Here is a 21,044-nt window from a genome sequence, read left to right on the forward strand (position 1 = left end):
AAAATTTCCTCAGGTGCTTAGAATTTAAAATTGCCTGCTGAGCAGCATGTATTGATAGAACTGGACCACTTGGTAAACTAAAGAAAAAATAGTGATTTTACTGGCAACAAGAGCAGTCTTGCCTTCAGTAGTTGGATATGGTAGAGAACTGGGACTCTATCCTATTTTGTCATCCCTTCACAAGGCAGCGCCGCCGTACTGCTTAGATAATTCACTTGTCCCCAGGAGACGTCTAGCCTAACAACACAGCCAGAAGGCTAGCTATATGAGAGAGGACTAGCTAGAAAAATAAACAATAATAGCAACCAACATTCCTTTTTTCTGAATGGGAAGCTTATTATTCCATCTACCTTTGAGCAACCCACAGCCCAACATAGTGTATAATTTTGCTTTTTAACAGTTTCATATTAAAGAGTGCTTGAAAATACCTGGATTCTCTGAAACAGATGGAAAAGAAGACAACAAAAAAAATTAAAAAAACAACACCCCCCGCCCCCGGCAACTCGACCTCTGTGAACATACTTGCCTAACATAAGGTTTCTCTGAAATGAGGTATTTTCACCCCAGGAAAAATCTGTGGATTTGGTTAACACTGCTATCTAATCTAGCACCGCACACTCAACATACACTAATTCCACCACACTCCATCTTATTCTGACCACACTGCAGAATTTCTAAGCCTATTATTGCCTGGTTTATGCTTTTTCTTTAAACATTCCCAAGTAATAGGACCTGACCTCACAGAAAAGCTATGTTTTAATATTGTCATTTTATTTTCACATCAGGACATTTCGTTCAGACGTAGACATCAAAGGCCACTGCCAAAGAGGACTTTTATAAATGCTTCTTGCTCCTTCCATACGATCCTTCATACCAATGAAAGTAAAATTAACACAGCTCTTTCTGTTTCACAAGGTAGTCCTGTAAACAACACAGAGCTGAGTTCATTTCATTTTACTTAGAAGACTTTATACCCAGCAGAGAGATAACAAAGTTTGCCAAGTGGCAAGCTCTATATATACATACAGACTAAATATATGACATATGTCACTTTGAAAGATAATAAGCATAAGGTAAACAATAGGAAATCAGATAACCTAAGAAAATGTAGCTGATAATTTTCACTGAAACATTATTTCCTCTAGGCAAATAACATAGTTAAGTGCTGCACATTATTTAAAATAATTGGACAGCAGTGTTTAAAAATATGGCCACGATTAGTTCACATTCAGTGGGAAAAGACCTTTGATGATTTTATTGAAAATTTGTTTATAATAATGTTTACAGATTCTTGGCATTTAAATAAGCGCTGCACTGCAGGTCCTTTGGAGACAGGTTTGCATTCTAGTCAAAGGCTTGATGGAAACCTTATGCTGTTTTCAACACCTTATCACAAATGTTATCTCAAGAGGGCTAGAAGAATGAAAGGCCTAAAGAGTGTTCTACCCATTTAAACATTAAAACACGGTGTCACGTATGGTTACCTGATAACCGTTTAAGTTACTTGAATTCTATTCTTTTCACGTAGTAAAAGGTCAATGAGAGACGTCTGGTTTGACCGTAAAGGGCAAAACCTCTCATGTCATGTGCTTACATGGAAAATGGCGCGTCTGCTCCAATGTTACTGGTGTTTCTGTTCCAGGATCACACCAAAGGCCCTGTCTTTTCGGGTCTGTGGGCTCTCTGGTGCCTAAGCCTGGCCAGCCCCCTCTCTAAATCCCTGCCCAGCTGCAGACTTCTCATTACTCAGGTCTCAGTGCAAATTCACTCCTCAGAGAGGCCGTGCTGCACCCGCCAAGTCAAGCAGCTCCCTTGTTCCTCTAACACACAACATCTTTAAAAAATTTTTTTGATTGATTGATTGATAGTTTTTGAAGAGATCAGGTCTTGTTCTGTTGCCAGGCTGGAGTGCAGTGGCACGGTCTTGGCTCACTGCATCCTCAAACTCCTGGGCTCAAGTGATCCATCCTCTCACCTTAGTCTCCTGAGTAGCTAGCACTTCAAACACGCAGCACCATGCGCAGCTAACTTTTAAAACGTTTTTGTAGAAATGGGTCTTGCTATGCTGCCCAGGCTCATCTCAAACTCCTGGCCTCAGACAATCCTCCTGCCTTGGCCTCCCGAAGCACTGGAATCACAGGTGTGAACCACCACATCTGCCCCATAACATCTCTCTCTCTTTTTTTTTTAAGAGTACTTACTATGCTCTGAAATTATCCTCTTATCTGTTCACTTCTCCATTACCCCAGCAAAACACCAAAATTTCATGAAAACAAGGATCTTTATTTCCACTTTATTCCCAGGGCCTAGAACAGCGCTTGTCACACTGCAAGTGTTCAGTCAAAATCTGCCTAAGGAATGCCTGTGTGATGTTGAGAAAGCCCAGTAATGTTTCCACAAATCTGAGTGTGAAAGCAAGTACAGCGTAACAGATGCCAGGAACAACGTGGAGAAGAAGACACAGTCCTTGCCCTTGAAGAGCTCCCAAGCTGCAAGCGTGATGTCTCATACATGACCAGGGGCAAGTCCTGCACCTGTTTCTTATGGTCTTTCCTGCTAAACAGGGAGGACGTGTAAGAATGGCCGTCACACCTGGTTCTGGGGAGCCAGTACACAGGAGGAAACTCTGCCCAGGACTCTGGGAGGCCAAGATGGGTGAATCTCTTGAGGTCAAGAGTTCAAGACCAGCTTGGCCAACATGGTAAAACCCTGTCTCTAATAAAAATACAAAAATTAGCCGGGTGTGGTGGTGCATGCTTCTAATCTGAGCTATGGGAGGCCAAGTGGGGAGGATTAGCTCGAACCCAGGAGGCGGAGGTTGCAGTGAGCTAAGACGGCACCACTGTACTCTAGCCTGGGCGACAGAGCGAGATTCCATCTCAAAATAATAATAATAATACTAATAATAAATAAAAATAAAAACACTAAACCAACAAATAAATTCGAGTCCACTGGACTTAGACATAGCCCTTTAATCTCCAGGCATTCTGTTTATGTACTCTAAAAGTAATCAGTTATCTTGCAAGTTTCAGAGCTCAAATACAAAGTCAAATGACTTTAATTTAGTAGACTTTCTACATATCAGAACTTATTTACATTTCAGAAACTGAGCCTCCATGCCCTGGATGCTGCAGTGTGGCAGGCCTGCTTCAGGCGATGGAGGTAGGACACGGCGAACAAGCGACCCCTGTCAAACTCACCCTCCCCACTTGCTGCTTTCTGTATCCAAGCACATCCTCACTCCACTTTGCCTCTGAACAGTCATCACTGAAGATGACAAAGCTCTCAAGGACATCTTTTTGTTGCCATGCCAAACACTATGTTGCTCCTTAGGGCTCAGCGGAAGCAGGGACTCCTGTCATCTCAGGAGTATCTCCTTTCTCCTCTCTGGGGAGGGCTTCCTGTGAATTAGGCCTCTCTGTCCTTGCCCTGATCAAAATGCTTTCTTTATGACACTAAATAAAAAATGTAGAAGACTACAATGTACAAAACCAAGTGTAGCTTGTATGAATTACCTATCAACCAGCCCAAACATTTTCTTAGCCCAGCTTCCCCCAGAAGTTTCTTCTCGTGCTACTACCATGATGTTAGCACTTTCTACTTTCTTTGAAGTCTCTTTCCATCTCCTTTTCGGTTTGCCCTGCTCACTCATTCTGGCCTCCAGCAAGACTGTCCCTGTATGTTTCTTTCACATTGTTGCTGATTCTTTCTCTTGCTCTAAGAGCTCCATTGTGGGGAGAAAGAACACCTGTATGTACACTTGAGAAGATGCTCTTCTTACTTAAAGCATTAATAGGAGAAACATCCTTCCTCGAAAGATAACTATTTTCATGCTTTAATCTTTAGAATACAAAGCTCTTTCATTAAATTTAAACCAAAATATTTTTGTAAAGCTCAAATTTCCGAATTGGCATTCCTTCACGCTTCTCAATTTACACCGTCCCTTTGTCAGAGGAAAACGGGGCATTCACTGCTGGAAATTGCCTTGTGTTGCATGTGGCCTGCTCCTCAAGTCTGAATAGGGTAGGCCAAGCTCTTGGAGTGTTTTTGTCCAGATTTTTCTTTAATTGTTTTGCACCTGCCTTCTAACAGAATGTACACATTTTCCCCTTACAATCAGCATGTACCACTGAAATGCGGTACAATCAATAACAGCTTCCTGGAAGATGTTTAAGAGAATAAGGATATTTAGCCAAAAAGGAACAAAGCAGGGACTTGTACTCATCTCGTGTTACTGATTCACTCACAAGAGTAAAGAATAGCTCACCCTGATCAGGCTTCTTGGGGTGAGTCCCCCCAAGTGAATTATCTGTCTTTCAAAAATCTGACTGGGATAATTGGAGAATGAAAAATGCTCATCTTCTGGAAATTATCTCAGGTCTAAGAACGTGAACTCTGGAGCCAAACCACTGAGCTTAAACCCCAGCTATAGCATGTATTAGCAGTGAAATCGCAGGCAAATGTCTAAACCTCTTCAGAGCCGTGCTTGACAGCACTTTCCTCTCCCAGGGCTGTCGGGGGATCAGTGAGAGGGCATAGTGCCCAGCACCTGGCCTTTGTTCAAATGGTGTTAGTTATTTTGTTATGATTATGTCTGGAAGATTGTCCTGTTTTCACCAGAGGGTATTAAACCATATCATCTTCTCCGTGTTCATCTCAGTTACAACCATCTTCACTGACCACCTGGTTATGCTCCTCCCCTCAACCCTCAAGACTAACTGACAATCAACTGTCTTTTATAAACTTAAATCAGACCTTGTCACTTCCCTCGCAGATCCTACAGGGCTCATGCCGCAGATACCTACAAGTCTCTGATGCTCCCAACCCCTGCATGTGAAGGAAACTATTTCACTCAGCCATTCTCTCTCATGGTGCTTCATTCATGTCACTCATAGCAGCTATCCCAAGCTGAAATCATTCCAGTAGTGTATGTTCTCGTGCACTGACTTTTCTCTTCCCTAGATTATAAACTCCATGAAGGTAGGGACCATGTCCGTCTTCTTCACTGTCACAGCCCCAGAAGCTCAATAAATGTTCAACAAATAAATAATATTCAGTTTTATCATTATGAGCAGTAACCAGTACATGAGCGTGGTGTTGGCATGAAGAACTTGCCTGCAGTAATTAAACAGCTTGCCTCTGCAGGAAAACAGTGGCCTAAGCTGGACAAACTGAGTTTGTATGTATTTGTCGTAGTTCTGTTTCTGCCCTTGTTCTCAGACGGTCAGCTTGGGGCTTTTGCAGGCTGGCCTCTAGGAAGATTTGCTCTCATCTCATTTCATTTGTTTCTTTATCTGGTGAATCTCGAGTAAGTCTGTCATCGCCATGTCTAAACCTGTGGTAAATCAACTCTGTGTGGTTTTCCAAAGAGCAATGCATTGTTACTTTAGAGGAATGTGGGAAATATTTTAGACTCCTGGGACATTTGCTAACTTACTAATTCTTGGCGGAATTACAGTGTGGAGGATTGAGATTAACGACCTACAGTTAAGTGAGTCGTTATTACGGAAAATAATGCAAACTAAATATTTTAGTCTACACAACCTTTGCAAAAATACGTTGATTCAATAAATAAGATATCTATACCTCAAACTCATGCAGGTGGAAATGGGTAGACCAAAATTTTGGGTTATGTTCAATATATAATAATTCACCCTTTATTTTTATATCTCTGTTGAGAGCTGTGTAGAGACAAACCACATCTAATCAGCTTAAACTGGCCGAATGGTCATGAAGACTGCGCAAGGGCAGAGCTGCCGCCTGTTCACACACCCTCCGTGAATTCACCTGGCAAATCCCTGCTGCATCTGCTCTCACAGAAAAAATTAACAATAAAAAGCATCTCAGAGCTGAGATTAGACTTTTAGACCCTCCTGCGCGATAATCCTTCCTTCGACATTGACTTTCTTTGTGGGGTTTGGCAAATCAGTTTTCTCCTCTATAATACAGGGATAATAACGCTTTAGTCAAATGGATGCTGTGAGAATTAATTACTGTTATACAATTTATTGAAGATGGGAAGCCCCATAAAAATATTGCTACTGCTTATAGGATTGAGGTTCCGAGACAAAGGCATCACACATAGCAAAGAAATCAAAACATCTCCAAATCCCCACTGTTTCCCTCTCTCCCAGTGTCCTTCTTAACTCAGGTGAAAACTAGGCAAAATAATTTTCAAGGACATGTCCCCTTCTTCTGTGACAAGAATTGAAATGCACCACTGGACCCACCTGTTCCTGATGTCCTGCGCCTCCAGCTATGCATGGTGGAAGGATGGGAAGTCCTTATTTACCGATGAGGATTGCAAGGGGGAGAAAAAAGAGCTTTTGTTCCCTATGCAATTCTTCTGACCCCAAACCAGGTTCTTTCTAAACCAATGGACGCCCTAAAGACTACATTTCAAGGAAAGATCTTTTCAGCAGCACTTAGGAAGGGGGTGGCTAGGCTTTGAACCGTCAAGAAAGAAGAATAAGTCCTGCCGTAAGGCGATAACTAGCTGGTTATAAAGACTGAGCCCTGTTCTACGGAAACAGGATCGGTTATAATAAACACTAAGAGCCCTCAAGACACTGGTTGTCTTAGCAGGAGGAATTTCTATATCCTGAACTATAGTTTTAAAATGACCAGAGATAAGAGAATACGAGTCCCACAGGAATTAAAGAAGGCAGATATTTGATATTGTTCCAAAACCAAAATAAAGGAACAGAATGCAAAATAGTACCTACTATCAGTGCTTGCGTGACGCTTGTTTTTACACAGGTGTCAATCAACCCAGGATCCACGACCGAGGTTGAATGTAGGGACAATGCAATTTTCAGGGGGGGTTCATAGTAGTGTCAGAGATACTGCAATTTTGAAGTGAGCTCTAAGAATATTAAAAAATTAAGAATATTCTGACTATAGATACTCTATCTTTAGAGGGCCCAGATTGTAAGCATTGATGAATTTAACCTATCAGGTTGTACATAAACATTTCCTGAAAGTCAGAATTTTGAGTGTGTAGCTTAGGCCTCTGTAGATGTCCTTCTATCTTGATCCCCCAAGCTATTTCTTTCTTTATTTTCTAAATCAAAAATAAAATGCTAAGCCTCCAACAGACTGAACAGACGCTACCCTGAGCCAAGGGGACCCTGGAGAAACCTGAAAAACTGAATTCCAGTTCAAGACTGGAAGAGAGGTCAGACACGCCTCCTATACCCTCTCCCGTTGGAGTTTAGCCAAAACTGACCAGCACTAATGTTAAAACAGAAATCATAAGACTAATGAAACAAGATTCTTTGTGTAGCAATAAGATAGCAAATTCTACCTTCAGTCTGGAATAGCATCACATGACAGCAGACCTTGAAGGAAATCAAAATATTTTACCCCCAAATATATTTCTTTGACATATTTTTAAATGAACCTGCAAAGCCATCTTTCATGGGGGAAATCTACAGAGAATTTCCATTAATACAGCCAGGATTATGATCTAAGAGAGATTAACTAAGAGTGATACCTTCTAAGGTCTGAAAAGAGACATTTACCATCTATTCTCTCTGAAGGCTGCTACCTGGAGGCTTCATCTACATAACAAGAACCTTGGCTTCCACAACCCCCTTTATCTTAACTCAGGCATTTCTTTCCACTGACTTCAAGTCTTTAGACAAAGCTTAACTCCTTCAACCAATTGCCAATCAGACAATCTTTGAATCCACCTATGATCTCTAAGCCCCCAGTGCTCCCTCTCCCCACCTCTGGATGCCCCAACTTGCTGGGCTAAACCAGTGTATACCTTACATGTGTTGATTTATGTCTTTGCCTGTAACCCCTGTCTCCCTAAAATGTATAAAACAAAACTGTGACCCAACCTCCTTGGGCACACTTTCTCATGACTCTGTTGAGACTGTTCCCCAAGCCATAGCCATTCATATTGGCTCAGAATAAACCTCTTTAAATATTTTACAGAGTTTGGCTTTATTCATTAGCAATTTTCTCTTAATTACAGTAACCAGGTGTGCTTTTCCTTCGAAAGATGATATGGATTAGATAATCCTCAAGGGTCTCTCCAATCTTACTTTCCAAGGATTAGTCCCCCCTTAGCTTTAAACCTTAGATGGAGAGGAAGTCAAGCAGGGAGACAGCCAGAGTTTGTCCGATTTTTAGATCTATAAAGGGGAGGGGGGCTGTACAGGGAGGATCTGGTTCCTTGCTGGCTCGGGTGACATCTTCTCTCAGTGATCCTCTACTTCATTCCCTTCGACACTCAACAGCATTTAGAGACTCACTTCTGGGCACCAAGTCTTCAATTTTCCCTTGGCCAACTGTCCAGTACTCTCACATCTATATATTGTGAAAAGAAATCATTTTGCTATAATGTCTCCTTCCTCTATGATTTTTCCTTTCTTGCCCTGCAGATGTCTGAATCCCTTTCAGGGTTTAGCAGCTGGGGTTGTGACATGCCTCGCTCATCCATGCTGTGATTCTGTCCTCACAGAAACACCCCTGAAGACCAACACAAACACTGCCATAGATTGACACCCGTGTCAAAGGGACTGATAATCTCCCAAACCTGTCAAAAATGAGCATTTCCGAACTGTCCATTCCAAGAGCTCTGTATTAATATTGTGAGTCATTCAAATACTACTTTTTAAAAAGGACAGCAAAGCTTGAATATATTCAACATCTTTGTTACAGGGAAAAGAAACATGTTACAGGAAAGGGGTCCCCTTCCAGGCCCCAAGAGAGAGTTCTTGGATCTCGCGCAAGAAGAACTCAGGGCAAGTTCACAGTCCAAAGTGAAAGCAAGTTTATTAAGAAAGTAAAGGAATAAAAGAATGGCTACTCCACAGACAGAGCAGCCCTGAGGGCTGCTGGCTGCCTATTTTTAGTTATTTCTCCATGATATGCTAAACGACGGGTAGATTATTCATGCCTCCCCTTTTTAGACCATACAGCATAACTTCCTGACGTTGCCGTGGCATTTGTAAACTGTCAGGGTGCTGGTGGGAGTGTAGCAGTGAGGACAACCAGAGGTCACTCTTGTCGCCATCTTGGTTTTGGTGGGTTTTGGCCGGCTCCTTTACTGCAAACTGTTTTATCAGTAAGGTCTTTATGACCTGGATTTTCTGCTGAACTCCTTTCTCATCCTGTGACTTAGAATGCCTTAACCTTCTGGGAATGCAGCCCAGTAGGTTTCAGCCTCATTTTACCCAGCTCCTATTTAAGATACGGGTGCTCTGGTTCACAAGCCTCTGACATTTCCCCCCTCCCTTTTATAAGAGAACGCTTCATTTTAAGAGTTGCAGAGGGAGGAAGATTCATCTTTTGTAACTTTTTTAGGCTGAATAGGGGCAATGATATTTTTGCCTAACTATGAGGCTCTTTTACATTTAGGGTAGAGAGGAGCTCAGTCAGAAAGCATTAGTATGGTAAGGTTTATTTATGACTCTTGAGTTTCAACAAAAGGTGATACTGGAAGATCAATAAGTGTTTAAGAAAACATTCAATGAGCTTGTCCTATATTCCTACACAAAGAGTATATCAGCAATATATTCCATAAGAGTAAAGTAAAATAAGTAAAGTTATTTCAAGTAAACTAAATTAGAATGCTTTTTTTATGAACTGGGAAACTATTGGAACTAAGCTGGCATGGGGTTGTTAGCTGATTGTAATGTGCCCAAAATTAGAATCCTGATCAGATTTTTACATTACCCATCCCTCTTGTTTCTTCTGAGCAACAGTCAGAGATCACTGGTTGGTTCACAGGAATAAGCAGGGTTAGCCTAGATTGCAGAAACAAACTTAAAAACAACTGATGAGACTAGAATCTAATAACAAGCATACCATAGCTTTTGAAACATAGTATTTATCTTTCTGGTTTCCCATTTTTATTAAAGACAAATCATGTAAGACAGATTTGCCTTATTATACTTGGGCTGATTATTTGTATAAAGTGTAGCAAGAAAAATTATTTTTCACATAAACTTTTTTAAAAAAAAAATTGGCTTTGATGGAACTTTGTTCCACAGAAGGAATTTCAGATAAGACTTTTTTAAAGCTGAGCCCAGCCGTGGGTTTGTACCCTTCAATATCTATGAATTGGGTAAATTTCTTTTCTCTTGAAGTCCCAAGATAACTTGAGGCTTCTGGGCCTGTTAGAAAGTGACAGTGTTTACTTACCACAGGCTAGAAACCCTGTACAGGGACTGTTGTAGGCAAGATATGAGGCTAGTTCCCTATGGGGCTTGTATTGGCTCTATAAATTAAGTTTAATTCCTTAAAGGAAAACACACTATTCCAGTCAAAGCCTTGGCAAAATAACCAATGTTTCCAATTGTATCCTGTTACAAAAGAAAACAGATTCTTATTGCACCTATGCAAATAACTATATTGCTGTAAGTTAAGAATACTGACAACTAGTTTCTAAATTCTGGAGAAATTAGGTAGAGAGAAATAAATATGCTTTAAATTTTGTTCATAGGCATACACTCAACTGTTAAAAGCTGTAAATAACTCAAAAGAAAAGTTTTCTTGACTCTGAAAAATAAAAGATTAGCAACATTTCAAGCTAAGTTAAAAAGATTAGACTTCTTCAGTTTAGTCCATGTATAGTTAACTTTTGTTTGACAGTTATGAACATTTTAGTTTTCTATGAGAGTTTTGAAAGTTTTTTCCTTTATTTTGATGTTACAATCTCCAAAGTTATTAGAAAACCTACATTTAAGAACACGTGCTAGAGTTCTACAGTTGATTATAAACCACATTCTAAAGAGGATTAAAACAAGACAACAATTGTTTGTGGAGGATAAAAAGTTTTAGGACAGCCATTATTAAAGCCACAATTGATAAGGAAATTTGGTTACTTCTGTGGCACACAAAATTTTACATAACAATTATAATTATTAATAACATACACTAAATTATATTAGAATTATAGGAGTTTCCCATAACTTTGGAACATATGCCAATAACACATTTAGGCAAATATACTCAAAATAAAGCAAAACATCATTTCACATTTAATAATGCTTCCTGTATGATTTTTATATCAAACATGCCAAATTTTATGTTTATATTAATGTACTATTAATGTTAAACTCAATTTTTAATAAAACCTTACAGATATATCTACCCAATTGTAATGTTTAACCATAAGGTAAGATTCTTATAAACCTTTTATAACCCTTTACTTTTTTTGTGAAAGAGCAGATTAGTACTATAAGAAAACCTGCTGTGCTTCTATTCCAATGTTGAATTTACAGAAAAACTGAATAATATCCTTTTAACTTTAGCTAGTTATGTTCACACATACTCTCTTACAATTAATTTTTTATAAATTTTCTACAACTTTTAAACCTTTAGTTTTTTTTTTTTCTTAAAACAATTGTTTAACATTTTAATTTAGGCAGAAAAAAATCCACATTCCCACGGCTTCTTACAATCTTTTACCAAAAACACATTTTACTTTCTTTACATATCTTGCAGGTAAAATTGTTACTTTAATAGTTTTAATTACATGTTATAATGCTAATTCTTGGCAACTTCTATTTTTGGTGAAAACCATGGTAAATTCGAGATTTTAATTACATACTAGGTGTGGAGTCTAGCCTAGGACACACCAGGCAGAAGTGCAGATAAAGAGCTGATTCTCCAGCATAGCTAGGGGGCATGGCTAACTCCACACGTCCCCAGGCCTTATCTAGAATCTAATAGTAGGTAAAGTAAATCTTAAGGTAGGTCAATTGAACAATTTTTAAAAGTTAGAGAGGCAGTTTATGACCTTAAAGCATTTAGCAAACTTAATATTTGACTTGCATAATTTACACTAAATGTTTTTGTTTTTATTTTATCAATAATTTTTAAAGCTGTTTTTATTTCTCAAAGATTACTAAAGTTACATGAACTAAAAGGCATGACAGTTTTTATGTTGCTTTTAAAATATTTGATTTAAGCACTTATTTTTATTTAAGCCAATTAATTAGAGCTCTTTTATACAAGCACTACACACAACACATATATAGCTACACAGAAAGACAGACTATAATAGTTGTAAGATTTTTTATTTGGCAGTTTTTAAATTTGTTAATTGGATGAGTGGCTTCAGGGTGGAGCCGTTGGAGGAAGAGGGCCAGCATGCATTTCTAGGACCAAATAAGCAGCAAATAAGCAGCTGAAGGCAAAGACACATCCTCAAAATTAAGGGTGCCATTTACACTGATTGCTGGATTCCCAAAAGGAGGGAAATGCTACGGGAGAAAACAGTGCCGTGATCCTACCCTGTATTTCATTGCAAGACAGCCCAAAGTCAATCAGCCCACTTTGTTACCAGCCCATCCTTCATGGGAGCCTCATCTCCAGTGTGGGGTGGAGAGGTTTCCTTATCTTCCAGGTGGCCAAGCGCATGCTTCTCTGATCCAAGTGTGCAGAGTCAAGTACCCCTGTATCATTACTATTAGCCATCCCTTAAAGTATATTTCCTACCTAGTTATTACACACCAAAGCTCTCTTATAATGCTAAGTAATTTCTGATACCCCCAAAACTCAAAGACGTCAGATAACACAATGCAAAACAGAACAGAGCCTTTGATTTTGAGAGGGATCTACCGGCTTTTAATTCCTGGGCTTTCATGAGGAAAACAGAGGTTTTTTTTCCCCCCAAAACAGAGTCTGTGGTGCCTCCTCTGTTTTTTTCAAGGAGTCCCAGGCTACCAGAAGTTCTCTTAGGGCCTCTCATGTGTGCATTAAGAGTGACAAGACAAAAAAATGGAGAAAAATAATTCAGTCAACTGAGAAAAAAAAATTATTTTTTCAGAAAAACAAGTTCCAAGAAGAGAAAAACATAAAGGCCTTTTAAATATATTTATAGCCTGTTTATCCACTTCTAATTAAGCTGACTTTTAACCATAGTGCTCTCTAAAAAAGAAATCCTTTTAGATTTCTTATTACCTGACTTCAGCCATGCCAAGTGGCCAATATTTTTAGTTTCTGAACTTTACCAAAGGTAACCTCCAAAGTGCTTAGGGAAAGGAAAATTTAAAACAGTCCACGGAGAAGAGAATAGACAAAGTCATGCAGATATTAAACCAGAAACGACTTACTTTCTGGGCGCGGAATTGAACCTGGATCGCCACTGGGAAAGGGCAAAAGCCTTAGCTCCTCAGCTACAACACAGGACAGTCTCTGCTTCCCTTCCCAGAAGGAGTCTAGAGTAGTTAATTTTGAGATTGCAACGGTTTTTAGCTATTTAATAAGATTTTTAGAGAGAACTATGACACGAACCCTCAAATTCCTGCTCCTGGAAGACAGAGACCAAAAGAAAGTACCACCACGTGATTAAAAGGTTAAGTTCCCAAGGACATAAAACAATGTGGAGATTTCATCCAGTTTTTTGTTTGTTTCAGGGACCCGCAGCCAAGTTTGTTACTGACCAGCTTGCTGGGTCGTCTTGAAAAGCGGGCTTACAGGTGTTCCACGCCCAAGTTTTATGCCGAAGTACCCTCAACACAGAAAAACAAATTCATAGCACAAAACACAACAGCTTAAGACTAGCCTTAGAATTCTTTTTCTCATTAATCAAAACTTTACAGAGGAGATAAACACTGATTTTTTTCCCATTCATTTAACCATTTACACAGAGAGAGAGAGAAGCCAGAAATCTGACTGGTAAGGAATTCTTACCCTTTGCTGGCAAGCCAGGCGTCTGGGTTCCCTTTCCCGGAGTGACCCTAGTGATCCGGCTTGTGGCCCCATCGCTCTGGGGGCCAAGCCGCATCATAAAGGAAAATTATTTTTTTTTTTGCTCTGGCCAGAGCAAAATACAAGTGATAAAACACAGACATTAGCCACTCTGCTTAGCACCCAATATCAAACTGGCAAGACTTAAATTTGCCCTCACATGGGTGAGCCCCATCATCTTTAATCCAACCTCGGACTTGAGTTTCCACCGTGGGCTCTGAGCAAGACGGCTGCCCTGAGTCACAGAAAAGAGAAGAAAGGGAAAGGAGCGAGAGAGAAGCACTGTCCGTGGCAGGGTGGACAAGGCGAAATGCTCAGGGAGGCCAGACGAAGACCTACCATTGCAGCCACACTGAAAAGTTTAGGCAGCTGCGTAAAGCGGGGGCAGACTACCCATGTCCCTCAATCCTGTACATGCCTAACCCCGTCACCCACAGCCATTAGTGAAGAGCGCGAGGCAGATGAATCCAAAGAGAACAGCAGTTAACATCTCATAGTACCAAACCTGTTCTTAGCAGAGGTGGCCTTTATAGAGGGGCCTCTAACCCCCTAAATCTTAGAAGGGACTCTAACCCGCCTAAGTTGGGCCTCTAACCCAAGGTCAAGCGTCCCTGCCTTTTATTAAGAGGGCAGGATCGAGGGACATGGGGAGCTCCCCTAAGTTGGGCCACTAACCCAATCCCATTCTTTACCCAGGAACCCCACCACTTATCCACAGTCATCCAATCAGTGCTGCAGTCTATTTCCTTTGGATGGGGGCTCTCTTCTTTGTGGTTCACAAGAAGATGTTATAGGACCCCAACAACCCCTGATCCAATGGCTCAGAGTTTCTGCACTACAGTTCCTTCGTGGTCGCCAGATATATGTTACAGGACAGAGAAATACGCTACAGGAAAGGGTCCCCATCCAGACCACAAGAGAGGGTTCCCGGATCTCGCGCAAGAAAGAATTCAGGGCGAGTCCACAGTGCAAAGTGAAAGCAAGTTTATTAAGAAAGTAAAGGAATAAAAGAATGGCTACTTCACAGACAGAGCAGCCTCATGGGCTGCTGGTTGCCCATTTTTATGGTTATTTCTATGGACACGCTAAACAAGGGGTGGATTATTCATGCCTCCCCTTTTTAGACCATAGGATAACTTCCTGACGTTGCCATGGCATTTGTAAACTGTCTCGGTGCTGGTGGGAGTGTAGCAGTGAGGACGACCAGAGGGCATGCTCGTCACCATTTTGGTTTTGGTGGGTTTTGGCCGGCTCCTTTACTGCAAACTGTTTTATTAGTAAGGTCTTTATGACCTGTATTTTGTGCCAACCTCCTAGCCCATCCTGTAACTTAGAATGCCTGAACTGTCTGAGAATGCAGCCCAGTAGGTTTCAGCCTCATTTTGCCCAGCTCCTATTCAAGATGGTGTTGCTCTGGTTCACAACGCCTCTGATATGTTTGTAGAATTAGTAAATAGCTCGTGACATTTTAATAAAATTTGCTAATTACACCTTCTAAATTTGTGCCATTTATTTATTACAAATGCCATGTAGCCATGAGATGATCAGATATGGCACTTAACTGCTGTAAAGAAAATGCAGTTCTTCCTTACTTATCTTCACACACACCCATATCCGGAAACAGAGAGCTCATGCCTCCTGCTTTTCTTTACAAAGGAAACATTGATACCAAGGTAAGATCAGGTGGTTGACTCGTGATCTTGGTAGTTTTTATTCAGAAAAAGGATTAAGTGACGACAGCAATTTAGGGATCCTCAAAATCAACTGTGGATGTTCTCAAACGAGCCTTTACTCTGGACTTGGTGGAAGGCTGCCTACATGACCCACAGCGACCTGGAGGTGTGTGAAGTGTGCGTACGCAGTAAAGTTATACCACAGGACATGACTGCACAGACGATGTAATACGTAACGGCACATGTAAGACAATGATCCCATGTTTAAACCAGCACCCCGGCGCGTGAGGATTGGGCAAGCGGGAGCACCAGCAAAGTGGGCCTGTCAGGGACTGCCCCGATTTGGATTTGGATAGCGCTGATCTTACCAAAGCCTTTGCTGGAACAAATGTTTGCAAGTAGCCTTCAAAGCTAATATTGTATTCTATTGCTTTTCTTATTCTGTCAGATAGAGGCCATTCTTTAAAAGTACATTTGTTATTTGAAACACCTAAAAGTTGAAAGTTAAGTTTCATCAATAAGGCGTGTATGACAAAACAGTGAGGGACAAACACGGGGTCCTGACATTAATTAGCCCACATTCCTGCATGTCCCCTGACCTGGCTGCCACAGGGGAGACATCACTCTCATGATACTGGAACAGTCATAACGTCCAAGGTGAACTCTCAGAAGGGCAATGTTCATTTTAGTGCTGGAGTTCTGGAAGGTTTTGTTTTAAAAATACTCAGCCTTTCAGAATTACAACTCACAAGCTTATAACACTGAGCGTCCAAATAATCAGTGTCTCGAACTTTAGTGCATGCTAAATAAGTATGTGTTGAATGGATGCGTGACTATTTTGAAAAGAATGAATTAGGCCAGGTGCGGTGGCTCACGCCTGTAATCCCAGCACTTTGGGAGGCTGAGGCGGGCAGATCATGAGGTCAAGAGATCGAGACCATCCTGGCCAACATGGTGAAACCCTGTCTCTATTAAAAATACAAAAATTAGCTGGGAGTGCTGGTGTGCACCTGTCGTCCCAGCTACTTGGGAGGCTAAAGCAGGAGAATCTCTTGAACCCGGGAGGCAGAGGTTGCAGTGAGCTGAGATCACATCTCTGTACTCCAGCCTGGGCAACAGGGCAAGACTCCGACTCAAAAAAAAAAAAAAAAAAAAAAAAAAGAAAGAATATAATGAATTAAGCTCTAGATACTTGTTATTTGCTATTTCCTGGCATTGGGATAACTGTTATAATTCAGTAACTGATGATTTTTCATAGTTGTCGGTATTATATGAGTTCAGTATGTTGATTTGTTTTTCTATGTTGTAGATAATATATAAGAATAACTCATCTATTTGTCAGTGAAAGCTACACTTATATAGAGAGTAACCATATGAATAAGAAACAACCTTTATTTGACAAGTCTGGGCTTTCTTTAATAGAACCATTTCAGAATTGGGGATAAATTATCAAAAACAGAAGTATAAAAGGCTATTATTACAGACTGTCCCCAACTGTATAATTCTTATTTTATCTAAGTATTATTTAGTAGGTAATAAATTTACTACAGTAGGTTATTAAGCTGGCTATGTGGAGTTGCTAATTTCAATACACATACCTTTGTTCTTTTTCATATTACTAGTTAACACGGTAGGAAAAAGGAACACTTAAAAATGGCTTTCTTAGGAGAACTTTCAAACACTGTTGGTGGGAATATAAATTAGTATAGCCACTATGGAAAACTATATGGAGGTTCCTCAAAAGAACTAAAAACAGAACCACCATATGATCGAGCAATTCCCCTACTGGGTATATATCCATAAGAAAGGAAGTCAGTGTATTGAAGAGAGATCTGTGCTCCCGTATTTATCCCAGATCTATTCGCCATAGCCAAGATATGAAATCGCCCTAAGTGTCCATCAACAGATGAATGGATAAAGAAAATGTGGTATATATACACAATGGAATATTATTCAGTCACAAAAATGAGTGAAATCCTGTCATTTGCAGCAACGCGGATGGAACCGGAGGACATTACGTTACATGAAATAAGCCAGGCACAGACAGACAATGCTCCAAATTCTCTCTCATATGTGGGGAATAAAAAAGCGGATCTCACCAGAGACCAAGAAGAGTAGGGGGGTGAGGGGAAGATGAAGAGAGGTTGATAAGTGGGCACAAATACACAGTTTGATAGAAAAAATAAGACCTAGTGTTTGACAGATCAGTAGGGTAACTATAGTTTACAATAATCTATTTTGTATTTCAAAATAACTATAAAAGAAGAATTTCAATATTTCCAGCATAAAGAAAAGACAACTATTTTAGGTGATGGATATCCCAGTTATACTAATTTGATCTTTACAAATTATATGATTGTATTAAATGATCAGATGTATCCCCAGACTATGTATATCTGTTACATATCAATAAAAACATGTTAAAAAATAGACTGAGTGTGGTGGCTTACACCTGTTCCAGCACTGTGGGTGGCAGAGGCAGAATGATTGCTTGAGCCTAGGAGTTCAAGATCAGCCTGGGCAACAAAGGCAGACCCTGTCTCTACAAAAAAATTTAAAAATTAGCCAGGTGTGGTGGTGCGCACCTGTGGTCCCAGCTACGTGGGAGGTTGAGGTGGGAGAATCACTGAAGCCCAGAGGCTGAGGCTGCAGTGAGCCATGTTTGTGCCACTACACACCAGCCTGGATGACAAAGCAAGACCCTGTATCAAAATAAATAAATACATAATAAAGGACTTTCTTAGATTATTCATAAAAATAACTTGTAACATATGAAAGCTGTTCCTTGAGGTGTTCCATAAATTATCTGTGGAAAGCTAAGTAACACAGTCAGATCTGCTTACCTTAGCCAACAGCCAGGATCTCCAGAATTATAACAAACATACTCCTTTACAGACAGCTCTCCACTCTGTTACCTAGCTTTATTCTTCTTGAATACACCTTCACCATCTTTTAGCCTGGGTTGCCACTGAAATGTGGAAAACATAACTGGCTTTATAGACAAAGGTATCTGCCTTCTCTAATTACTAAAACATTTAAAAGATATTTGTTATTCTCCAAAACAAATGCAAAACCAACCAAAGTCAAAGCACAGCACTCCAAAAATAGCCAGAGTTTTCAATACAAATGGAAGTGTTTAAAGGTTGAGTTTCTGGAGCCATTTCCAAACAACCAAAGCTTTGTCCTTCTCGGGCTGATGTTTATGTAACCAATGCTGGATGAGAAGAGGAGAGGAGTGAGTTTCTTTGTCAGGACTCTAAACTCCTGACATTAGTTTTATAGGTAGTTGCTGCATGGTCTTTTACAAAAATGATTTTGTAAGATGGTTGTAAAACTCAAAGATTTGCTTTTAACGTTGTGGGACTAAAGGCTATATAGCACATACAAGTAACACAAGGTGAAACTCAGAAAGCAATGAAAATATCTTATTCTGACTTCTTACATGACAATACCTTTTTCTTTGAATTGCAAATTAGCCCTTGGCCAGTTTCTTCTTTGCTGTATTTTTTTTTTTTTTTTTTTTTGAGAGGGAAAATGGCTTTCTTGCAAACTCTAAGCAATTGAAAGTATGTGGTCATTGAATGCCTAAATGAAAAATGCAATGAGCATTTGTATGTACTGATATCATTCTCTTTACACAGTGTAAGACATAAAAATGAGTCTGCTTTTCTCTATGAGTATTCTCTTTGGATATAAGTTATTAATTGTCTAATGAAGTCATTATAAATTGTTAAAACAGTTCATATAAATTGTTTGGTGAGGTTCAGCAAATAACTTGTTTACCATTAAATTTGTTTACCACTAAATTCAGTAATAAGCTCAGAATTGAGAAAAATACATGTAGTAGGATTTAATTTAGAATCAAAAATACACATACATGTTTGTAAATGCATAAAAAGGACTGGAAGTATATACTATATACACTACTCTATACATGTTATATATTTATTTTATAGACTATATATTTTATGTAATGTGTGTATATACCGATATATATACACATACACAATTTACATTTATTTTTACATTTACAGTATATACTCCTGAATTGTGAGAATATTTCTCAATCAGGATACATTAAGATGTTGCTAATAGAGTCAAAACAACAAAATAGAGTTAGCAATAAGATTTATTGGTGGGTGGGGGAAGGGAGTATGATCTAAATGGCAAATTCTTGTTCCCTTTCCACTAGATGTAGCATTGTTCGGGGACCAGATGAAGAGGTTTGAATCTCAATTCTATCATATAATGGTTTTATGACCTTGTGCAAGTTCTAGACTTTCTCTGGACATTTCTCTTCGGTAAAATGAGGGTGGTAATACCCATCTCAAAGGGCTGCTCTTACATAACATAACACCCCCAAGTAATCCAATGGCTCCTTTTATTCTTGGTGATTCCTGTCCCTTTCCTTCACTAATCACAACTTGCCTCAGGTTTCTGCAAGTTAGGTAAAGCCACAGAAATGCATCCTTGGGCAGTGTTGATACATAGTACACTAAGTCCTCTAGATGCTCACACTTCTGTCACCTCAAATACTCTGTTCTCTTAATTCACTTTCATTATTTTGCTTTTTTCCCCAAAGACTTATTGTTTTAGAGACATTCCCACCAAGACCCATTCCAAAGAGTCATTATCCAGTGTCCTCTAAGGTCTGGAGGACAGTCACAATCAGATCCATAGGTGGGCCTTGCAGAGCACACTGTGTAACTTGCAAAAAATACATATGTGTATATAACACACACAAACACACACACATATGTATATCTGTTACATGTGAATGCAGACATTACCATTAAGCAGAGGTTCTCAGTGGGTGGTCACAGTGTGTCAGCATCAACATCAATATCTCCTAAGAGCTTGTTAGAAATGCAAATTCTGGAGCCCCACCCCAGATCTACAAAATTAGAGTCTAAGATGGGATCCAGTGCCCTTAACAAGCCCCTTCCAGTGATTCTGCTGCAAGCTCAAGTTGGAGAACTGCTGCCAAATGTAATAACCATTACACCCTATGGTAGCTACAAACTGCAAGTAAACCTTGACTATATTCACAACCTTTTTTTGACACCAATTCTACTCTAAGGGAGCTCTATGTGAAGCTGAGAGAAGAAAATGGCACTCAGGGGTACCTTTTTTTTTTTTTTTTTAATAATAGTTATTTTTAAAGCAGTGTTTGAAAGAAGAAAAGAGTAAGCTAAAAATAATAATCCAACAGAATTTGGCCTACAGCTATTTCGATTTAATTTGGCATTATATTGGGCTATATTACAAATGGAAATACTCCAACACAGCTAAAATCTTGTTCTATATGGCAACAAGAATATCAAAATTCATTAAAAAATTTAAATAAACATCTGAAATAAAATCCATAACTGCAATGTTATGATCTTTTTTTGGATGAGTGAATCAAAGACCTAAGGCTACGTTACAAGATAAAAGGAGAAAGGTAAAATTACAGGGGATGACTTGACCAACTCCTGAAACTCATACTGAGATTCTTTATGGACAATATATGCACATTTTGAGAGTTTTAGGATCTTAAAAGCCAGATGAATGCATTTTCAGTTTACAGTTTTATCTGTAGGATATAGCAGCAAATGTACACTCAAAAAAATTTAACTGCTTATATATATAGTCGGTGGTATGGTTATGACTTTTATT

General features: G+C 39.5%; 1 protein-coding gene across 8 annotated transcripts in view; it reads right to left on the bottom strand.

Moving 5' to 3' along the window:
* Positions 1 to 21,044, bottom strand: part of TENM3 (teneurin transmembrane protein 3) — a 1,346,134-nt gene that overhangs the window by 516,886 nt on the left and 808,204 nt on the right. The window lies entirely within an intron of this gene.

This window comes from Papio anubis, chromosome 3 (genome assembly GCF_008728515.1).
Source record: "Papio anubis isolate 15944 chromosome 3, Panubis1.0, whole genome shotgun sequence".
Lineage (NCBI taxonomy): Eukaryota > Metazoa > Chordata > Mammalia > Primates > Cercopithecidae > Papio > Papio anubis.